Below are 23,625 nucleotides of genomic sequence, written 5' to 3'. Positions count from 1 at the left end.
CACATGGTGATATTCGACATATGTAAGTGAAAGAGTTGGATGTTTGAAACTGAAGGTAGAAACACCACTGTAAAGCAGAATTCAGAGACAAAACCAGAAGACATTCAATTAAATAAATTGTTTGGGAGCCATCTTTCCTGTGAATAGGAGCTACAGACGAGGAGTTCTAGCGGAGGAATTACATTAACATGTCAGCATGCATGAGAACCACTTCAGTACTGTCATGGCTTTAGTTACTGTTGGAAGGACTGACACAAAGGACTTTATTTTTACTGTTGACAGTAGGACTCCTGATGTAGTGCAGGCTGTCCTTGAGCTTGATATAGTTCTGTTCTTGCCTCTCAAGTGCAGGCTCATAGGTATGTGTCATCATGCCCCAGAGTTCATTTCAGTCCCACCGCCTCTGTATAGTTCCCTCCAGTGACATACCAGATAAACCATCTTGCTTGGTCTTGATGGGCCCCTGTCACTAGGATGAGATCTGTTTCCGTTGGTCTGATCAACCGTGTGTGTGTGTGTGTGTGTGTGTGTGTGTGTGTATGAGGAACAGTCATGGGTGATAAAGGGTCAGTGCCAGAAACCTTTTTGACCAAATTCAAGCCATCAGAAATGTCCCTGGAGTCCTCCATTTCAGCTCTGTCTATTCTGTGGCAATTCTTAGAATTGTAGGAATGCCACTCAGAGGACTTTGTTAGATGTTGCACTACTTCAGAATGTCAGCTATACAGCAGTTTCAAAGCTCTACAAGATAGAAATCTTGTAAGATAGAAAACTTACAAGGGCAAATGTCTAAAGAATGAATAGTTTGAAAAGCAGGTACCTGTTAGAGCCATTTTCAGTGGACTTGATGGTAAGTGCCTCTGCTAAGGATGGACAAGATCTAGACCAGCTCTGGATAGGACACTGAAGGAAGTTAACTGACAGAACTGTTCAGTTTCATTTCATATAGAATTTTAGGATGAAAAGGATCATTTGTATGTAATACACTAAGTCTGTAAAAATTACCCTAATTTTACTTTTATGAGAAAGCTTAAATTTTCTACTGGAAATTGCCAATATTAGGTTGCTTTGTATGTGTGTGTGTAACTCCCATTTCATCTTGCCTGTTTCTTTTGAAGGGATGTTTGTCAAGGACCTTTCTACATCTGACTAGATGATAATATGCTTTCTGACTGAAAGTGTGTTTACATATTGTTTCCGTTTAGTATTGTCTTAGTTGTCTAACCAAGGTAATTTTTTAAGGCAAACATTTAATTGGGGCTGTCTTATAGTTTCAGAGGTTTAGTCCATTATCATAGTGGGGGAGCATGGCAGACATGGTGCGGGAGGAGCCAAGAGTTCCACACCTTGATCTGGAGGAGCCAAGAGTTCTACACCTTGGAGCAGCAAAGGAGGAAACTTATCTTCCACACTGGGCGAAGCCCAAGCATAGGAGATCTTAAAGCCCACTTACCCAGTGACACACTTCCTCCAACAAGGCCACACCTCCTAATAGTGGTACTCCCTATGGCCAGGCATTCAAACATCTGACGATGGGGACCAAACCTATTCAAACTACTGCACATATATATTATGTATTCTGAATCCCGTATTTTGGAACCATATTTGCTTGGATCCTGTAATGAAATCAATTAGGCGATGTTTCTGAATTTGGCTTACAAAATTTTTATTAAGAAATTTTGCATCACTGAGTGGTGGTGGAGCGAATCTTTAATCCCAACATGTGGAAGGCAGAGGCAGTGGGATCTGCTCCGTGAGGTTAAGGTGAGCCTGGGTTGAGTTTTAGGACAGCCAGGGCTACACAGACACCCTATTTTGAAAAATAAAACCAAGAAACAAACAGTAAAACATTGTATCAGTATTCATGGAGAAAATTGGTGTCAGGTTTGCTTTGTTGTTGAGTCTTTACCAGGTTTTTGTATGAGAGCAGTGCTGCGCTTCAGTTGTGTCTGACAGGGCTCCTTTTCGGTTTATTCTGTGCAGAGGTGTGAGTGTTAACTCTTTTTGAATGTTTGGTAGAATTTGCTGGTACTCGTGTCTGGCCTTGGGCTTTCTTGGTTGGGATACTCTGCTTAACAGCTTCCATCTTGGTCTGTTGTGTGGATCTGTTTAAGTGTGTAGCTGCTCATGATAGTGTATGTGTGTCTAGGAATTGATCTGTTTCTTTTGGATTTTCATGGTTTTTGGAATCTTGAGTTTTCAAAATACTATCCAGTGAGCCTTTGGATTTCATTGTAATCTGTTGAAACACTCTCTCTCTCTCTCTCTCTCTCTCTCTCTTAAATTAATTTGGTGGTAGAGGGTTATCACTGTTTATTTTTTCCGAAGGATCAAGCCTTTCAGTCTCTGCCTTACTTACTGCTTTCATCTCCGTTGCATTAATCTTTTCTTTCCTCTTTATTATGTCTTGCTGTCTGCCGGTTTGAGGTTTGGATTATTCTTGTTTTTATAAGGCTTTAGGGTGCAACACTGGCTTATTTATTTGAGGCCTTCCTCATTTCTTTTGTGTAAGCTGAAGCTTTTTTGTGTAAGCATAAACTTTCTATTTTGTGTGTGTCTAAGTGTAAACTTTTCCTTGTGCTGGCCGTCTCTCAAAGCGTCTGCTGGACTGTGTCTTCGTTTTCTTTGCACTCTAGGGATTTTTAAGTGTCCTTGTTTCTTTAATGACTCGCTGGCTGTCCATGAGCCATGTATTGGGTCTCCGTGTATTTGTGTAGTCTCTGCCATTTTGCAGGTTGTTGACTTCTGGATTTATTGCACTGTAACCTGAGAAGATGGAAGGAATGATGTCATTTCTTTTATGTTTTGTCAAACTCTGTGGCCTAGAATGTGGTCTGATTTACACAGGGTTCCATGAGCTGCTGAGAACACTGTGCCTAAGGAGTCCACCGGATGCAGTATTTTGTGTGTATCTGCTGAGTCCCTTGGATCTATGGTGTGATTTAGTTCTACAGTTTCTTTGTTGATTGTTAGCTGGGTGACCTTTCAAAAGCTGTGGATGTGGCAGTGAGGTCAGCCACAGTTATTGTCCTGGGACCTTTGAGACCTTTTATGTCCCTTTGCGTTTGGTTTTGGAACGTGTCCATCCTTTTCTCTGCACTTTTCTAGGATCCTCTCACTTCCTTTGTGGGTTTCTGAAGTTGTTCTTCTTCTTGTCTCTTTGGAATCTGCTTTTTCTTTATTCTCATACTTCCTTTCCTGGCTCACACGGCAGCAGCTTTTAGCTCAATATCTTACCTGGAAGCAGTTTTTATTTAGAATAAACATGCCCTTTTCACCAAAACAGAACCTTACTTCTTCCTATTTTTGCTATGTAGAACTTCACGTGATGGTTAGGCTTTAAACTCTTTATAATATTTCTCTTAGCCAAGTCACAAGAATAGAAATCCTTTTTTAAAAAAGATTTATTTATTTTCAGACTCAGCAGAAGAGGGTATCAGATCCCATTGCATATGGTTCTTTGCCACCATGTGATTGCTGTGAATTGAACTCAGGACCTCTGGAAGAGCAACAAGTGCTCTTAACTGTTGAGTCATCTCTCCAGCCCCAAGAATAGGAATCTTAAACTGTTTATACATTAGGAATTTATGAAAACCCATCTGTAAGTTATATTTATGAGGAGCTGAAACAGAAATCAAGTATGATCATCTGTCCCTGTGACCAAACTTTTCTGTGTTTATATTATGGTGTGCAGGTATGGCATGTATGTATATGTTTGCACAATGTACGTGTGTGTGTGTGTGTGTGTGTGTGTGTGTGTGTGTGTGTGTGTTGGTGCATGTATGCAAATGCATGTGGAGGCTGAAACACAACCTTGGAAGCCATTCTTTAGGTGGTAACCACCTTGCATTTTGAGATAGGGTCTGCCACTGGCTTAGAGCTCACAAAGTTTGGTAGGCTAGCCAGTCAGTGAACCCTTGGAGTTAGCCTTTCTCTCCCGTTCTGGTGCTGGGATTCCAAATGCATGCTTGCATGCTTGTCTTTTGTGTTTTGGTTTCTTAAACATGGGTTTTGAAGCCCAAATGCAAGCTCTCACGCTTGCACAGCGAGCCTCGTGCTTGCTCTCTAATTCTGACACAGATGCATTTTAAGGTAGCGTTTACAAACATCTGTAGAAGCCGCAGACTTGTTTGGAAATGACCAGGTGTTTCTCTATTTATTTGCTTCTTATTCTCGAGTTTACAGTGAATTCTTAAATGTTTGAACTTTTGCTAGGTATGTCCAGTTTTTAAGGTTTTTTTAGGCAGAAGTCAAAAACTGCTGTTGTGGTTTGAATGAAAATGACCCCCTTAAACTCATAGGGAGTGGCATTATTTGAAAGGATTAGGAGATGTGGCCTTGTTGGAGGAGGTGTGGCCTTCTTGGAGGAACTGTGTTCCGGGGTGGGGGTGGGGTGGGGGGAGGGGAGGAGGGTGGGCTTTGAGGTTTCAGAAGCTCAAGCCAGTTACAGTGTCTCACTCTCTCTTCCTACTGCCTGCCGATCCAGGTACAGAACCCTTAGCTCCTCCTGCACCATGTCTACCTGACACCGCAATGCTTCCTGCCTTGACGATAATGGACTAAATCTCTGAAATTAAATGTTTTCCTTTGTAAGAGTTGACATAGTCATGGTGTCTCTTCAGAGCAGTAGAAACCCTAGCTTAGATGACTGCTCCTGGATACCTTGATGATCCACCCTAATATGCTCATTAAAGAGCTGGGTAAGTTGCTAAAGTACCTTTTTGTGCAGGTATGAAGACCTGAGACTAGATTCTTAGCAACCATGAAAAAAAAAAAAAAGACAAAACTCAGAGTGGTGTCAAGTATCTGTGATCTCAGTACTGGGGAGGCAGAGACAGGCGATTCCTGGAGCTTGCTAGCCAGCCAGTCTTATGGAATTGGTGAGCTCCAGGCTGAAGGAGACACTCTGGGTCCAATCCCCGACTCCTACTCCCACCCCAAATGCAGAGAGCAGCAAAGGCCCCTGCCGTTGATCTCTGGCTTCTGTGTATGAGCACACACAGTGAGGAATAGTGGCAGAAAGCAGAGCAAGGGAAGTCTGTCTACATACTGTGACGGACGAGGGTGCTCCCAGGGGTGCTCCCAGGTTTTCTTTCTTCTTCGTGGTCTAGGATTGAATCTGAAGTCCAAATGTATCTGTTCCAGTCAGGTGCTTTGCTGCATGGTGCTACATCTCAGCAAGTTTGTCTGTAGCTATTTTAGCAGGTGTGGGGGATTATCTTGTCATAATTTTGATTCCACTTCCCTGATAATTTGTGATGTTAAACAATTTTTTTCTCTTTACATACTTTGCCATTTGAATAACTTCATTGGAATAGACATTCAACTTCTTTTTAGGTATTCTTTATACAGTCTGCCTATTAACTCTTCATTACCCATATGATTCACCCACTCCTCTCCCATCCTATAGGTTCTGCTTTCACTTTTGTGAATGTTACACTTGTCATATAAAAGCCTTTTTAATTAGACACCATTTTATTTACCTACTTATTTTTTTGTGCATTTGATGTCATACTTGATTTCCTTGAAGTTATTGTTTGAAATCTCATGTTCAAAACTTGAATCCTTTTTTTGAAGCAAGTTAAAATTTATGAAGAAAATGTTTTAATATAGTTTTAAGTGGGCAGAAAGAGAGAGAAGAGAGAGGAGGTGGGGAGGAGGGATAGGCTCAAGAAAAAGGCATAGTATATATGGAAGGGGGTTAGAGCAAAGATGTAGGTGGCAGTGTGTGTGTGTGTACACGCTTGCTTGCTTGCTTGCTTGCTTGCTTGCTAAGCCTCGTACATGCCAGGCAAGTGTTCTATGACTGAGTCACATACACAGCCTATGTCTATTCTGAATAATTTTTGTGTATGATGGATCTACTTGGATTCTTTTAATATCAGAGCCACTGATTGAAGAAACTAGTTTTTCTTCATTGTACATTCTTGGCGCCCTTTCTGAATATGAATTGACTGTGTGTGTGTGTGTGTGTGGCTTTATTCTCTGGCCTTTGGATTCTGTGCCAACAATCTGCCCTATACCAGCACAATCCTGTTTTGATTACGGTAACTCTGCAATGTGTTTGAAATCAAGTGTGATGCTTCCAACTTACTTTATTTTCCTTTATGAAAGCTGCTTTAGGGCTGGTGAGATGGCTCAGCGGTTAAGAGCACCAACTGCTCTTCCAAAGGTCCTGAGTTCAAATCCCAGCAACCACATGGTGGCTCACAACCATCCGTAATGAGATCTGATGCCCTCTTTTGGGGTGTCTGAAGACAGCTACAGTGTACACATAATAAATAAATAAATAAATAAATAAATAAATAAAATAACTCTTCAATACACAAATATCTCAACACGGTCCAAAAAAAAAAAAAAGAAAAGAAAAGAAAAAGAAAGAAAGCTGCTTTATCTACTTGGGGTCTTGTAATTCCACATGTATTGTTAGATTTCTTTTTCTATTTTTGTAAAAGATTTGGTTGAGATTTTGATAGGAAGTGCATCACGTCTGTGGGTTTATTGGCAGTGAGAACATTTAACAGCGTCAATTTTTGTATTTCCTGAACATAGCATGTCTTTCTTTCAGCAGTCTTTTACAGTTTTCTGTGATGAGTGTGTTACCTGCTTGACTAGACTTACTTTTAAATGACTTCCCACCTCCTTGGGACTAGAGAGGTGGGGTAGTAGGTCAGAGCACATGCCGTTCTTGTTAACTTATGTCTTGCAGTAGTCCATAACTCTTGGTTACAAATCTAACTTATAGTGATATTCTCGGGAGTTGCTGTATTTACCTAAAGAAGGACTGTGAGCCTTGAAGGAGAATGTCTTTGCCCCTCACCTGCATTTAACTCGATCATAGTGTGATCAGCTCAGAGGGAACACCAGTGATGTCTCCTCTTCCCAGTTACAGAGAAGAGTGACAGCTGGCCTTGTCAGCACACTTGCAGGGTGCAAGGCGTTGGTCTGTGTCACCATCCTGTGTGACTGTCAGCTGTCCTGAAGCTTACTTTGGTGGTATAGTGCATAAAAAGCACAGACAAATCCTCCCTCGCTGACTATAGCTGTGGCAAGGGCATTATCTTTTACATTTATAGATTCTTCATCCACTAAGTGGATACACTGTTTGCCTCTGGCAATTGTAAGGCTTATGTGTGTGTAAGTAATGTGTTTATATATTTGTAAGCATACTATATGTAAATGTAGATTTTTATGGATTTTAAATCTAAGCTATATACATGGACATACACGTGCACATTACATACAGTGCTTGGTATGATGCTGGACACATGTTAGCGCTAGTAAGCAGTAGATGTTATGTACATTAGGTATGTGAGAGTGCTGTATTTATAATCCTGTGTTGTTTTGTGCTGGCTCTGTGTGGTGCCACTTTCTGTATGATAACCCCGTTCCAGAAACAACAGTGCTCCTTGCAGGAGAATGGAAAGGGTGCCAAGGCTCTCTTTGAATTGCATCCAAATTCGCACTTGCTTTTCTTCATCACTATCCTTTTGATTTTTAAGCCTTATTTCTTAATGCCGACTCTGGTCTCTTGAAATCTTAGCTATTAGCGTTGATATTGTTGGTTCATGATCCTTCTCTGGGACAAGGAATGGGAACATCTAGAGCACGTACAATACAATCTAATAAAGACGTATTGTTGTGGGAAATATTAAAAGATGAACCTACCAACTCTCCGTGGTACTCGCTTCCGTGCTTCTGCCGCCCCGCCAACTCTCTGCGGCTAGTCCCCAAAGCATCTGGCTCCCTTGTCCCGTGAGCCACTAGTTCCCTCTCTGCTAAAATCTCCTGTAACTTGCAGTCCCACACTCCAGTGACCAAATAGATCCACCATCCTCGAAGTTTGATAACACAATACCTAGTAATCCGGTAAAATCAGACTCTTAATCTTATAGTTAACCAATTAGATTTATGTATCAATAAAGTCAAAATTTACAAGATGCCTATAAGTAATTTCAGAGCCAACTGATAATGATAAAGCTTTAACCCAATATTTCTAACCTTATGAAATTGTAGCTACTTATGACTGGGAATTGCCACGCAGGTTCATGTCTGTGGCCACGGCTCTTCTTCCCTACTCTGAGATGTTCTGCCTCTCTCTGACTCTCTCTCTGCAACTCTTAGCTCTGCCTCCCTTTTCCTTGTCCAATCACAGGCCTCTCTGCACTAATGTAATTGGACAGGGAAAAGTTCTCCTTTCAAATCTTTTACATTTACTTATGGGAAGAAATTGTTTATAAAGCAAACTGAATTTATTAGGTGGCCATAATTTTCCCCCCAGTAGCTTGATTAGAAGCTTGATGCTTGCAATTGGCCAGAGGTGAGAACTGTGGTCTCTTACCCTCTTTCTTATCTTGTTCACAAAGTTCCCACTTAGAGCCCTAATAATGTAATATTGAGGGTTCTTGGATTATTTTTTTCCTATCTCAAACAAAGGGCAAAAGAAACTGATTGTATTAAGGTCCCTGTGGCAAGGTCACATTATGTGCTTCGGGCTGACTGCGAATGTGTAACCTACCCAGGCTGGCCTTGAGCTCTGTATCCCCCCCCCCCCCCCCCCCGAGACAAGGTTTCTCTGTATAGCCCTGGCTGTCCTGGAACTCACTTGTAGACCAGACTGGCCTCGAACTCAGAAATCCACCTGCCTCTGCCTCCCGAGTGCTGGGATTAAAGGCGTGCGCCACCAAGCCCGGCAGCTCTGTATCCTTCTACTCCCTGGAAGTCGTAGGCACACACCACCATACCCACTGTTCATCATTTACTTGCACTTTTTGAAGAACTTCATGTCTCCTGCAGTAGCAAAGTTATATAGTGGCTCACAATGTAAGACTGTGACAGGCCTGGCGCGTACTATGTAGATCTGGCTGGCCTCAAACTCAGAGAGAGCCCTTTGCCTCCAGAGTGCTGAGTTAGAATTTGCCATTTTTCTTGGTGGCACTAGCTCTACTTACAGGCCTGTGAATGCCAGTGGTTCTCAACCTTCCTAATGCTGTGACCCTTTAATACAGTTCTTCATGTTAGTGACCCCAACCATAAAATTTTTTTCACTGCTACTTCATAACTGTAATTTTGCTACTTTAATAAGTGGTAATATAAATATTTGTGTTTTCTGATTGCCTTAGGCAACCCTTGTGAAAGGGTTATTGGACCCCCAAAGGGGTCAAAGGCCACAAGTTGAAAATAGCTGGTTTATATTGATTTGTTTTTTTTTTTTTTCAGGATTGTTAAAATGTTCTGAATCATCAAAGCCCTAAATGAATGTTCTTTTTTGTAGAATTATTGACATTGTAAGGATAGACTTGAGGATCAATAATGGAAGAAGTTTCTCTTGTACTTGGCGATTTTTACATAATTGAAATCTGCTTCTTTCCTGTCTTTGGACTTGAGGAACCCAGACAATGACGAATTCACTGCAGGTGGTGAACACTAGTTATGTAGTGGAGACTCAAAGGATGTATCTTTTGGTTTTCCAAGTTTTCTTCAGGGAAGAACTGAGAATGCCCAGACAAGCTTTCCCATAGGCCCCTGCAGGTCCCAGCACATTGCCCAGCTGTAGATCGCCAACAGTAGATTCTTAGATGGTTGTTAGGTGGCCGGCAGCCCTGACATAGGAATGAACGGCAGTGGCCTAATCACCATGCTGCTTTTGTGACACTCTGGGTCCTAGACCCTATCTTGAGCCTTGTCACCCTCCTTTCCAGGAGGCAACAGGGAGACACTGGGAGGCAAAGTACTTCTGCCCAGAATACCTAATAATGGCTGAAGTCAGTCAGCCCTGGGGCCAGGCCTGTCTGTCATCAAAGTTTATGCTCTTCATGATCACACGTTCCGACTGTGTTTCTTTTGCTGGGTCAGTCAGATCCTTCCATTCCCTTTATCCATATTGTTCACCCTTCTGAGAAAAAAAGACTGCTAGTCCATATTGCTCACTGTGTGTGGGTGTATCCTGTAGCATTACCCCCCATCGTTTTGTTTTTTAACAAAGAAATCCTTCCACATTGAGTTTTTTCCTGTGTGTAGAGGGGAGGTGGGTACAGTCTCTGGAATGTAAATACAAGTTTGGATTTACTATTTTAATTTCTTTTTTAAAGCCAGCCTTTACTTTGGGGAGAGTTTTAGGAAGATGAGCTGCAGAGTTGCCATTCGGAGGGCAGTGGTGTCTAGTTGTAATGACGTGCCTTTGATGAGGAAGGAAGGAAGGAAATTCTTACATGGGTGGAGGAAGTGGAGAAAAGAGACCAAAGTGTCCTGATGGTTCCCGTTGGCTGAGAAAGAAGATTGTGTCTTTGGCATGCTGGTTCTTCATTTTCTCCTTCCTGTTTCTAAGCAGTTCCATGGTTGTAAAGCATTATTGAGTAGCCACTGCTTTTTATCCTCATTCAGGTCTACATGTCAGGGTTTCCACTTGTCAGGGTTTCCACTTGCCTTGTGTGCAAAGGCTGAAAGGAACAGATACATGTAGAGGCGATGCTTCAGATACGTTGCCTCAATCCTCCTAATACTCTCTGCTTACAAATCAGGATTGTGCATATTTGAGGGTGTGGCGGTCCAGGCAAAAACAGTTGAAATGCTTCTGAGGTTTTTACCCTAGTTGCTTCCTTTTCTAGTGAGCTGGGCAAATGTTCTCAAACAACTTACAACACCCATGAGGCAGCAATATGAATGAACAAAGGCCTAGCATCTTGTCAGATCTTGAAACTTTTAAACAATACATTAAATGAACAATATACAGAGATGTAAAAGTTGCCTGTTTCTGGAAAATGCAAGCTCTAGGAGACGTGTGCTGGCTGAGGATGTGACTCTCTCCCCTCTTCTCCTCCATGGAAAAGCATGTTTGAAAATCATTTGAAGTCCATGTGCCTGTGTGTTTATGTTTTGTCTTTTCTGATGTGTCGAAAACAAGAATCCCAAACTGGGATCCTTCCAGGCTGGAGGGCAACACAAGCTGGCGACAAGTGTCAGAAGACAGGTAACATCGGGGACTGAATGTGTCACATGCCAGGGAGCCTGATGTCCCCTCTAACTAGAGCAGATGCCACTTAGAGCCTGTTTCTCATTGCCAGGAAGTAGCCCTGGTGGGGAAGTGCCTGTGACAGATTGTCCAGTTTTCCAGTTTTCATGGAAATCTGGATTTCTACGTAACTTAGTAAAAACCTTAACACCATTGCTACATGGGTCAAACTAACCTGCCTTGTTGTTTGGTTTCCTTTAGGTTCATGGGTCATCATTTGGAATGTTCTCCATTCTTACCTTTGAAAGTGTTATGTCAGCCGGGTGTAGTGGCACATGCCTTTAGTCCCAGCACTCGGGAGGCAGAGGCAGGTGAATTTCTGAGTTCGAGGCCAGCCTGGTCTACAGAGTGAGTTCCAGGACAGCCAGGACTATACAGAGAAAATCGTGAGCCTCCTCACGCTAGTATTAATCCCCAGCCCAAACAGCTCAGACATGGAACGTCATCACATCAGCTTCTAAAATTGCTCCCCAAGGAAGAGGGTGAAGGTTTCTGGGCCAAACAGAGGTGAAGGCATAGAGCCCGTGTCATTCCCAGGACTCAGTAGCTCATGGCAGAAAGGAAGGAATGAGAGGTGCGTTATTCTATTCTCCCAGTGGTGGAACTGGAATTCTGATTCATCTGTGGGTTGGCTCACAAGTCTGTGCCCCTTGACCACTTATGCAGATGGTGTAAACAACATAAAGGTAGCTTCCCCAGTCCTTGCCCAGTGTCTGCTCTGAACATGCAGCTGTAGGAGGATTTAGTGCTGCCTACATGCTTGTTACTGTCATCTGCTTAGAGGCAGCACAAGAGGCCTTGTAGCAGAATGGGCACTTTTGTTGTCTGTGTGCTGTCCTGGGGATTGGACCTTGGGCCTGACCATGCTAGACACATGCAGAACCACTGAGCTAGAATCCCATGTTTGTTTTCATTAGAGACAGAGTCTCATTAAGTTGCTCTGGCTGGCCTTGAACTCACTTTGTAGCCTTGACTGGTCTTGAACCTATAAGCCTCCTACATCCTGAACAGCTGGGATAAGTATGAGTCAACCTGTCCTGTTGGCTTAGATCAGTGGTTTTCAACCTGTGGGTCGTGAGCCCTTTCACAGAAGTGTTTTTCAGGTATCTTGCATATCAGATATTTACATTACAATTCATAACAGTAGCAAAATTACAGTTATGAAGTAGCAACAAAAATAATTTTATGGTTGGGGGTCATCACAGCATAAGGAACTGTATTAAAGGGTTGCACAACTGGGAAGGGTGAGAAACACTGGCTTGAGGTATAGCCCTTACCCCAAGGTCTGATCTCACTAGTTCAGGCTGGCCTTGTTCCCCATCCTGTGGTTGTTCCTTCTTCCTTCCCTCCCACTTCCCTCCTGTCTTTGTTTTCCTGTAAGCAGCATCTTAGAGCATAGCTCCTAAACAAGACCACACCCTCCCCACCCGGGGAACAGCCTCTGAACACCCAGCATGTGTCTGACAGCAATCTAGTTTCTGCTACTTGCTTTAGAGAAGAGGAGGAGGAGGAAGAGAAGGAAGGGGAGGGGTGGGGAGGGGAGACAGAGGCTGGGTATGTATCTACATGGCTTAGTTATCTGATAAAAAAACAGATCAATGGAAAGTTTCAGAGATTTAACTAAAAAAATCCTTCAAGAAAACCCCATTGATGCTAACTGGCACGCAGCTTCTAGCAAGGGTGGGAAAGCGTCAGGAAAGGGCCAAGGGCATCACGGATCTACTCTTGTTTTCTTTTACTAATCTGATGATCCCTAATACTCTGCCCTTTTTCAACAACAGGGTAAAAAGGTGTTAATTTTTTATTATTATTTTTTTAATTTCTTTATACTGTACTAATGGATATTTCTTACTCTCTTGTCCTCTGTTGCAGTAGGCAATATATATATGTATTGCCTATGGCTGGTGCTACATTTGAATTACAGAATTTGGAGTGGGCTCTAAACAAACTGGGTGTATGGGCACCAGTAAGAACATTCTGGGTTTTGATGTTAAATGCGATCTATCTGGTGGCCATCAGGGACACAACCTTCAGTGTAAAGCCAAGAGATTGTTCTTCTTGACTCTTAATTCTTTCATGGTCCTTAATTGTTCTACCTTCAAATGTGTTCTTAGAACAAATAGTTCCAGGCCAGTCCCAACAGCCATGGGTCTTCCATAAGGCAGCTGACTTCAGTTGTGCTTGAACTGGGACCAAACCGTGTAAGTCCTAACTGTCCCCCAGAGGTAGCCGGCCAAAGGTGGGCTTTCCCATGTTAAGCTTTGTGGAATGAGTAGCACACAGAAAAAGTACTTGTGTACTCAATTCAGGTCACTACATCCAGCTGGAGTTTGACATGCTGCAGTTTTTTATCAGAAGCATTTAATGCAAAGGATCTCCCAGGGCCCAGCTTCTTGCCTAGCCCCAAGTCCCTTCCAGCAGGATTTGCTTATTTGGAAGCTCCACTCTCACTTTTCCTGATCTTGGCCCTTTTCCTGCCCTGTGATGTGCACAGTTCAACTGTATCTGTCACTTCCTTGAAGCAGCGTTTTTTTCCCCCTGCTTCATACGTGACAGATCCTTCCCACCTCTTTGAGTGTCTGTCCTGTGTGGTGGATCCAGGAGAGCCAGAGTTTCCTGCTAATTCCAGGGTTTGGTTACAGTGGAGTTAAAGTTTGTGCTGTTATTGCTGGAACAGGCACATGTTTGGGCCCAAGAGCATTGTGTTGGAGGAGAGGTTCTTGAGCTTGGCCCAATATCTGGTGTTTCCCAGGCTCGAGTGGTGCTTTTTTTTTTTTTTTTTTTTTTTTAATTCCCCTAGGCCAGGTCTCTTCAGCCTCTCAGAGAGCTGTTCTTTGGCAGGATCTGGGGAGAGCTGGTCTGGAGCACTTGGGAGCAGGTGTCCCGGCCACTTGTGGCATTTGAGATCGAGTATCAGTGACTTCACTCAAAGCATACACAAGTGTAATCAGAAACGCTGGGCCTGTGGATTCCTGTAACTCAAACCCCAGTCACTATGGGACTGATTGCATAGGAAATGACCTTAAGAAGAACACTTATGTAAGAGGATTTAATGTGGTTTTTCATGTCATAGGATTTTAGAGAGGTTCCTTTCTCCCTGTGTAATATGGTCTTCAGTAGAAGCAGTGAGTGGCCTGTTAGCATGGTATGCTCAGACTGCTTGCCCTGCATGCAGGGAATGCCTTTCCCGTGGGCATCAGGGTGCAGGTTCACACTTGCATTTGGCCAGAGAATGATGGATCTGAATGCAACGATGCCTAGGAACTGACCATGCAGTATCTCACCAGCTGTTAGTACATGTTCTACATGTCAAGTGTAGAACAGAAAGCCACCATCTGGTGAGTACCTCTTAGTTTCTGCTCTGACCTTATCAAGGCATGAGGCCAGTGCCAGGGATGAGCAATCAAAGCTGTCATGGACTTTGGAGCTAAGATTTTTGCATTCTAGGAGGGCCATAGTGGTAAGAAACCATCAATTGCAACTGCGGCTGCACCTTCACCAATGGCCTTCCATGGCCTCTTACAGTGCTGAGCCTCAGCTGCTCTGCGTGACCCCTTCATGCCTTCAAAACCAGTACCACCTGGGTGACCCTTACACATTACCAAGTCCCGCTGCAGCAGGAGTACAACCTTGGCTATCTCTGGAACACAGCCTCTTTGTGCTTTCAGAAAACACTTCCCAGAAGATGTCACCTCAACGATGCTGGTCTATTCTTAATCAGTGCTAATTTCTTAGCTCCAGCTAACCAGCATCAATTTGATGGGCACTTGCCACTGGTAATATTCTTTCATTAATGTCTGACATTAACACTTGGCAGTTTTGTTAGAATTATCAAAACAAAACAAAACAAACAAACAAACAAAACCAAAATAAAAAAAAAAACAAAACCCAACAATGCCCATGTACATATGTGTGCATGTTTAATGCCTATGTGCACATGTGTACATGTTTAATGCCTATGTACACGTGTGTGCATGTTTGAGACTGAGCATGTGTGTGCAGCAGATTGATGGCTTGGAGTGAAAATTTTCTCCGAGAACCCCGGGCGTGTTGAGTTGTTTATAACTGCCTTGTTTCCTTTTTCCTATGTTGATAAAACTTCCTTTCCTGTGTTTGAGCAGAAGGTGTCAAATGTTTCCTGCTGTTTATATAATTGAACTGAAGTTCCTAATAATTTTATATAAGAGAGAGTGGATTTTGTCTTTTCAAACTTATAACAGGACATAAATTGTATTTTTTTTAATTTTGCATTTTTTCGCACCACATGCCCAGCAAACACCCAGGTCCACTCTGTGGACATTTGCCTGGAACTCACTGTGTCAGACTCCTAAGTTCTGTCTGTAGGAGTACTTCCTGTGCTCGGTGAACTGCCTCACGTGACTGTTGCTGGGAAACCCTACTCGACTGTTGATAGGCAGTGAGAATAGGTTAGCGATGCATGAAGATCTCTGGGCAGCATTTAAGAAGGTGTTGACTTCTTTTTAAAGCTCAATTTCTCTGCCACAAAAAAATGGTTTAACTCTAGCACATCTCTGGTGGGTTCCTTGGTTCAAAGATTAGGTTCACATCGCTAAAGCTGATACTGCCCACTCCCTTCTTATCCCGTAAGCGTCCTGTCTGTTGCCTGGGACTACCTTAGCCATCTCTGGGAGCACATGGAAGATGATGGATAGGGAAGGCAGCTTCCCTGGATGGAGCTGGGCTGGTGGTTTAATTGTTGGTGATTTGAGTACTAACACTGCTTATAAAAACAAGTAAGTTGAACTAAAGGATTATCCCTAGTAAAACCACATTTTATGGGTCTTCTTTGACTAACCCTTAAACAGTGTTAGCACCAGGTCTTTGATGTGGAGTGGGTACCCTAAGGCATATTTATGTTTTCCTTAGCTTTGTGGTCTCTTTCTTCCAGATGTGGTCAGAATGGATCTCTGGGGGGGTAGTCTTGAATGACTTCCAGACCAGTGAGATGCAGTGTTAGGTCTGAGGCCTTTGAAATCCACACCACTGACACCAAACAGAACCCAGCTCCTCTTTAACCAGGAAAAGATGTCAGGTGTCATTCTGCATCAATGCGTGACTTATTCCAAGCTGTTTACCTCTGGGGTATTGGAGGCATGACTTTAAGCAGCCAGGGGTAGCTTGATCACCTTTCATGATGGAGTCAGATACCATAGATAGGGGTGGATGTTTATGTGGTGCCTCTAAGTATAATATCCCTAAAATTCAAAACCTGCTTAAAAAAAATCAAGTAATGAGAGTCAACCGAATATTAATACATAATTAATTGCCAGCCATACTCTGAAATCCTAGCATCCTGAAGCATTGAGGCAGGAAAGTGTTTTGCTTCCAGCTGGGACCTAGAGCTACATCACTGGGATGCTGTGTGATAGCTTAACCTCTCTGTGTCTCTGTTCGGTCCTTCACTTTTAAGGTGAGAGGAAGTGTCCAGGGTACCTGTTAGGGTGACTGTGTGAGAAATAGAGATTGAAACTGCATCTGATGCTTGCTGTTTATATCAGTTGCTGATGGAACCATAGGGCCAGAGAAATGTCCCTTCTCTTTCTGTTTTGAACGATTTCTACTGACCTCTTGTCAAGACCCCACGCTTGGGAAGCAATGCTCCTGGAGTAGCTTTGGGAGTTGGAGATAGAAGATCAAGCCTCAGGGAAGGTAGCCTCAGAGCCTGCCTGATAGAAAAGATTGGGTTCCTTAAGCTCCCGTGAATTCACTTCCTGCTCCACACTGGAAAGGGTGCTTCGTCGTGCTGTTTGCTGTTGCTTTGCTCTTTTGGAATTCGTGTTCTTTTGCTAGTTCAGATTTCTAGATCAGAGTCCAGTTTCTACAACAAATGTGCACAGTTTTATGTATAGCTTCAAATAAAGCATATTTTCTCCTTCGGAACATTTTACTAAAATTTTTTGTAATCGTGGTATTCTTTTTTGCCACAGTAAAAAGGCCGTTCCCCTTGCCCCCCCCCCCCCCCATGTAGACAATCACCATCACTTAAAAATTAAGAGTAGTAGGTCATTGTTCTTGCTTTCGAGTAACAACCGTTCATTTAAAATTAAAAAGAAAATGTTGAAAAATTATTTGTCTACACTTGCAAATGACAACTATTGATGCTTCTTTATTCTGTGATTTAAATCAGATCTAACGAAAGGTCAGCTCTGCCTTCTTGAGAGTCATCATTCATCGGCTCTTTCATGCTTCTTCTTGCAGATGTTAAAGCATTTTTAATAATTAACTTCAAACCCATTGGCAAAGAACAGTACCCTCGAGTGAATATTCAACTGGAAAATGCCTCTCAATTGTACCCAGTAGTGTTTGAACTGTGTTTGTATTTGAACGCTCGAGCAAAGTCAACAGCCCTGCAAGGCATATTACTTCGCTTTTTAATATTAACTTTGCTTAGATTTGACGCCCACCGAGCAGGAGGTGGGACGGCAGAACACACTTAGAGCACAGTCGCCACTGGAAGACTGGGTACACTGGGGACACTGGGGACACGTGTCTTCATGCTTTTGTCTCAGTTCTCAGATGCATTGACTCTCACCCCAGAATACAAGCGTTCCCCGTGGTTGATTTGAACATGATGCTGGTGGGTCCCGTGTTGATTGCTGAGCAAACAGGAAGGTAAATCCTCAATTCTGTATTTCCTTACTTTTTTCTCTTTCAATATTCTCAAAACCTTTAAGTTTCTTTGGGAATTTCTGGAAGGAATTACTGAATAGAAAAACACCATTTGGGCTTCATTTCAGGTGAACTTCACAACTGTGACTATGTCTATGTGTTCCTTTGTGGTCTCTCTGATCACACCTGTGAAGGCTGTATCCTGGGCCCTGCATTCCTGAGGACACGTGACTGTCTTACCTGGAATACACATCCCCTGGCCTGTTGGTCCCCTCTTTTTTCCTGTCTGGAATGAGACTTTGCTGACTGCTTTAATGAAGTACAGCTCTTAAGCCTGCTGTCCCCTTCCTGCTTCCTCCCTGGCACAGGCCTAATGCCTGACTAACACCACTGTGGGGTGCTTCTGTGCTGTGTGCCTGTGCGCTGCTTTGTTTTCTGTCCTGGAGCTGTGCCTGTTACCTAGTAGAAACTCTGGAAATACTTTGGCTGAATGAATCCAGTGAATGAGTAAGTGAAACTTGCTCAGGGAGTTTGGTATGTGGGAGAGGGTGATTCTGGTGACTGTGAAATCATTAGGAGGCCATTGTCACCGGCCCCTGGGATTTAATGAAAACCCACACCAAGAGCTTGGAGAATCAAGGTCACTGTGCTAATGTCTGGCAGTGAAGGAGAGAGCAAAAGGGAACGATCTGGAACAATCTAGCTTGGCAATAAGAGATATTCGTTCGCTGCAACTAAGTTAAGGAATTGTGGGAAACGCTTCAGCGTTTTAGAAAGCAAGTTGTGTGTATTAATAGGAAAAGAAATCAATTTATTTCTGAATGTGTGTTGGTCTGCAGGATGTTTTTTCAGAGGCTCTAGCCTCCCTCCCCCACTAAATTGCTGATTTTACTTTGAGGTCAAATTTCCTAAAGTGTTTTAAAAGCTAGCCAGGAAGGCAGGCTTTGGCCTCTAGGGAATGTATATCTTTAGATGGCGACATTTTTCTGTATCTGGGAATCAAATTGGGATTACTGAAGATCTGAATACTTAATTAGCTTTTTAGGATCTTCAGTCACTAACAGAATTAGTGATTTAAATATGAAATTCATTGTTCTTCCACTTGTCAAATGCTTCTCGCATACAGAAGGATAGGCTTGGAGCAGAGGCCATGACTGCATCCTGTGCTCTTCCCGCGCTCACCGGACCCCCTGGAGGACCCGGCAGTGGCATCTTCAAGTTGGATAGTAAGCATCTTGTTTGTGAGCCAGGCTCTGTTGCCTTTCTTTTAAGATCTTGAACCTGGGGAGATGGTGTACCGCATTAGACTCTGAGCTTTAGGAGTAGGTAGACCATGACTCACTCACTGAATTTTAAGTTAGTAACTTGGGTGATTCTCAGCAAATATCTAGAGGCATTGCAATTAAAAACTCAAGAGTTGATGTCTGTGAGGTTCCTGCTGATTTGAGCTCTTTCCTTGCCTTGGAAGCATTGACTTTTGTCCTGTTGCTTCTTATCTGATATATGGAAGGCTGGGGATTCTAGGAAGGAAAGATGTTGGTGGTATGTCCTTTGCGGCTCCATGTTGTAAGATTGTTTTGTTTTTCTATTTAGCTAGAGATATCCAAGACTGTTATCTGCATTAACATTCTGTGCTCTAACTACATTTAGTGAGAAGAAGATGTGAACATACTGACGTGGATGGGTCTCTCGGTCTCTGTCTCTGTGTGTGTGTGTGTGTGTGTGTGTGTGTGTGTGTGCGCAGCTCTTTGGCTTTGCATCTTGCCAGCTACAGGGTGGGTGCCTCCATAGCATTTGGATATGTAACCTATACTTCAATCATAACAATAAAGAGATTCTTAGCAACCATTACCACTAAGGTTTTCATTAGCTTGGGCTTCTTTTTCTGAACTGTGAGTCTATTAGGATTTTGGTGTGTCTCACCATGGTCTCTATAGACCAGAAAAGCCTATTATGTGTATTTGCTGATGCTGGGTTATTTGAATCTCCATCTATTTGTCCCTGGCAAGGGAATGTTATTACTGCTCTGGTTTTTGTTTCTTAAATGTAGCTAGCATCAAGGCTTATTTGTTTTCTTTATCAGAACCTTTAATTGGGTTTATTTCTGCTGGTAGCTGGTATTGGTGCCTAAGGCAATATAGCTGGGGACTAGTGTCTCTCTGTCTGCCTGCCTGCCTGTCTGTCTGTTACTTTTGTAGGCACTCAATTCATACTAGGCAAACACTTGCTCAGTCAGTCATTGAGTTACATCTCCAGCCTTGTGTTGTTGTTAAGTCAGTTTTCCTGTGGAGTACAGGCTTGTGTTAAATTCTTTATTCTCCACCTTCTATCTCTCAAATCCTGGCATTACCAGCAGGAGCTACCACACCCTGCAAAAAGTTCCTCCGGAAGGAATCAAGTCTGATGTCTGTCCAGATGTATGGTCATAAGGTGAGCTGATGTTTGCCCTAAGGTGTGATGCAGTCTACCTTCTGAATCATCAGTGTAAGCTGTGATATCAGATGTGGCAGCAGGTGGCGCTTGGGGGTGGTGACAACTGGTGACTGTTGTTGCAACTGGCCTCACTGTGCGCCTGCTTCACTGAGCTTTAGAGAATGGTTTGCTTTCGCTGCTGTGAGCACAGCTGACAGGTAATAAATACAAGGGCTTCCAGGTGGAGCTTCAGTAGCTCACAGTTAGATGGAATTCAGTGGTGGTTTGCTTTCGTCTGTCCAGATGACCACGAATACAGGAGACCTGCTACAAGAACAGGAAATGTAAGCCTTGTAGTGAGTCCCGTGAAGGTAACACAGCAGCGAGCTCATGCCTTAGACCCATTAACTCTCATCATTGATCCAGACATCAAAAGCAATGATCCAGGGGCATAACGTGGAGCTTCTCCATCTGCCTTTCTCTGTTGAGGTCATTTCAGTGTCCAGCAAGCTAAATATTTGTAGTTTGTGAAACGGAAGATCAAAGAGGCATAGCTTGAGGTGAAAGTAGCTCCAGCTCCCCGAGTAGGAGTGATCATCAAATAATTATTTCCATGTGTTGAATTTTCACTCGTTGGCTACTGATTCATTTCAAATACATGGGAGGAACTCTATCTCCATGTTTAATTAATAGAGCAAGTATGTAAACATCACTAAACTTGGTTCTGTCTTCCAGATAAGATTCCTGAGTCATACAAAGGACAAATAGCTTGACCAAGGCCGTGTGGTTAACCAGTCAATGACTTAAGTCTTGCTGGCTCAGTCCAGTTCCAGGACATTTCGTCATCAGTTAGAATACTCTTTTAAGTGGATTGTGAAACCTCAGCAAGCAAGGTTAATGGGGGCTTTATTGAGGACAAGGGTAATTGGGCTTCATTGAAGAATACTTAATGAGGGCTTCTGTGCGTTCCAGCTGTGTGTGTTTTACTTTCTGTCAAATGCTTCTAGTATGTGGCTAGCACAGCTCGACTGAGTGTGGCCATTGCTGACTTGCAGGCCATTAGATTTTACAAGCTGTGAAACACAAGGGGCCTTGAATAGGAGAAGCTATTCAACATTTGCTCCCGGTGGCAGTTGTTAAAGAGTTGAGTTAGGACTCCAAACACAACATGGAAATCAGTATTGATACCAAGTGTAAGTCATCTGGCTATGTGGAGGCTGCAACAAATTATCATGAACTCAGCAGCTTAAGCATCACGAGTTTGCTTTTTGACAGTTCTGAGGGCCTGAAGTCTATCTAGTACTGGCTTTAATGGTCTGAAGTGAAGGTGTGGGTAGGGCTGCCCCTCCCTCTCTGCAGGGTCTAGGAGAATCTGCTCTTTTCTCTTGCAGCTTGTGGTGGCTCCAGAATTCCTTTTCTTGGGCTGATTTATTTGTCTCTGGGAGATCAGTTGCCTTTCTCCCCAACACCCCTTGTATTTGGTATCAGGCTGGTTCCTACATGTTGAGGACACTTTTGACTGTATATTGGGACAAACCAGGCCTCTCCAATGCAATATCTTTAGCCTAATTGCATTTGTAAAAGCCCCTTTCCCCAACCCCTTGCTGCCCTCCCTTTTTACTTTGTAAAGAAACATGCATAGGTTTTAGGGATTATGATGTAAATTCCATTCAATAGGCCATTGATAGGCCTGGCACATGATGACAGAATTAAGACCTTTCATCTGTCCTGTACAAGTATGCACCTAATTTCAAAAACAATATTGCTAACTGCTTTTACAGTTCAGAGGGTAAAATGTGTAAATATTCCATGGCCAAACAAATCTGAGGACTATTGGGTAGGATGTCTATCTTTGAGGACATTCACAGTGCAGTGAATTCCTGCTATAAAGAAAGTCGCTTAACTTTGTTGAGTCCAAAATTCCTTGGACTTGGATTACAGAGTACTTCTTTTGGAAGGGCATACCTGTTCATAGTTGGTAGAGTGCCTGAGAATGGAAGGAAGCTCTGATCAAATTTTTATTCCCATTAGTATTTCTAAAGCATGAAGTATATGTTAACCAATTATGTGTTGTTTTATGACTTAAAAACCAATGCAAATATGTAGAGTTAAATGACCATCCACCCAACCATCCATCCATCCATCCGTCCATCCATCCTTTAGTTATTAATATAGTCTTACTTGGTAGCTTAAACTGTCCTGGAACTTATTCTCAAATTGGTCTCAAACAATTGGCCACCTCCAGGCCTTAGCCTCCTGAATTCGAGAAGTATAGATTGTGAAGTCTGCATCTTGCAATAAGTGAGTTTTGGTGTTGTGCTTGAGGAGTTTTAGGGGTTAAAAGCTATGAGTTATGAAGTGGGTGGAGTTGTTCTGACATGGAATGGTCTAGAGGACTCTCATAGAGAAAGATAGGGTGGGGGTAGGATGCTTGCAGAGCTCCTAGTATCTGCCATCTTGACATCCACATAAGAAGTTTGCTAACTCTTCTCTAAGTGATAGGAGCTGTTAAAGGCAGCTTGAATATTAGGGAGGGAAAGAGTTTTGGACATAAAACTACTGCGTACACCTTTAATCCCAGCACTTGGGCGTCAGAAGCAGATGAATTTCTGAGTTCGAGGCTAGCCTGGTCTACAGAGTGAGTTCCAGGACAGCCAGGGCTACACAGAGAAACCCTGTCTCGAAAAACCACCATCAACAACAAAAAAAACCAAACAAAATAATAAACAAAACAACAAACAAAAAACAAACAAAATAATAATAATAATTTAAAAAGTAACAACTGCAGTTGGAGGATGGGGTGAGACTGGATGGTAGCGTCAGACAGTTTTAACATAAGCTTTACCTTTCTAATGATAGTACTGTATGTCAACCACAACTAATATTGAGAAATGATTAATTTGAATCATTTTATTCAGCATTCCTGCTTTTTATATAACACTCTCTCTCTGCATGCTAACATCCAGCATGCCACTGTAATATCCAAAATGAATTCAAGACCACCCAGTACCTTCCCCCTTAGAAAAGGACTTTCCAAACTGCACTAGCAGGCCAAGTGCAGAGCCAGATAAGGAAGCTGGTTGACTAAATAAATGTAAAAACATAGTTTTAGTGGTCAAAATGACTAAGCTTCCAACTGCCAAAATAATATTAGCTGTTCTCAGAGAAATAACCATAACAAGATAGCAGCTCCCAGAGAAATCCCCTACCCCGCCCCACACTGAATTCTGAGGAAGACTGCAGACAGCCCTGACCTTGCTAGAATTCTCTGTGATGTTAATAGCTAAAAGTTGACCAAATTATAATAACCCACCATGGTGGCAAGCAAAGTGAGTCACTAGGCCAAAGGGTTACTTAGTCACTATACAAACCAACCAATGCCTGAAAGGGTTACTTGCTACACTAATGAAAACCCTGTTGCTCAAATCTGTCCCTTACAAAGGTATAAAAAGTGTGTTCTTTCTTTGTTCTGGGTCTCTCCTCTGGCCTGCTTGCTGAGAGGGGAGTCCCCAACATGTTGGATCAATAAAAATCCTCATGCGTTTTGCAGCGATGGCAGTCTCTGTGGTCTT

General features: G+C 42.8%; 1 protein-coding gene across 14 annotated transcripts in view; it reads left to right on the top strand.

Moving 5' to 3' along the window:
- Nucleotides 1–23,625, top strand: part of Sgms1 (sphingomyelin synthase 1) — a 267,159-nt gene that overhangs the window by 49,205 nt on the left and 194,329 nt on the right. Inside the window, exons 1-2 of one of the 14 annotated variants that reach the window (XM_030250836.1) lie at nucleotides 17,404–17,644; nucleotides 18,768–18,867. The exons of 11 other annotated variants lie outside the window; for them this stretch is intronic. The gene's annotated coding sequence lies outside the window, so the exon portion shown is untranslated. Of the gene's footprint in view, nucleotides 1–17,403; nucleotides 17,645–18,107; nucleotides 18,149–18,254; nucleotides 18,868–23,625 lie in introns of those variants that run through there. 2 more of the 14 variants (XM_030250833.1, XM_030250832.1) reach the window with 2 other exon arrangements.

Source organism: Mus musculus, chromosome 19 (genome assembly GCF_000001635.26).
Source record: "Mus musculus strain C57BL/6J chromosome 19, GRCm38.p6 C57BL/6J".
NCBI classification, from domain to species: Eukaryota; Metazoa; Chordata; class Mammalia; order Rodentia; family Muridae; genus Mus; species Mus musculus.
The sequence above is the reverse complement of the archived record's forward strand: the minus strand, read 5'-3'. Positions and strand labels throughout refer to the sequence as shown.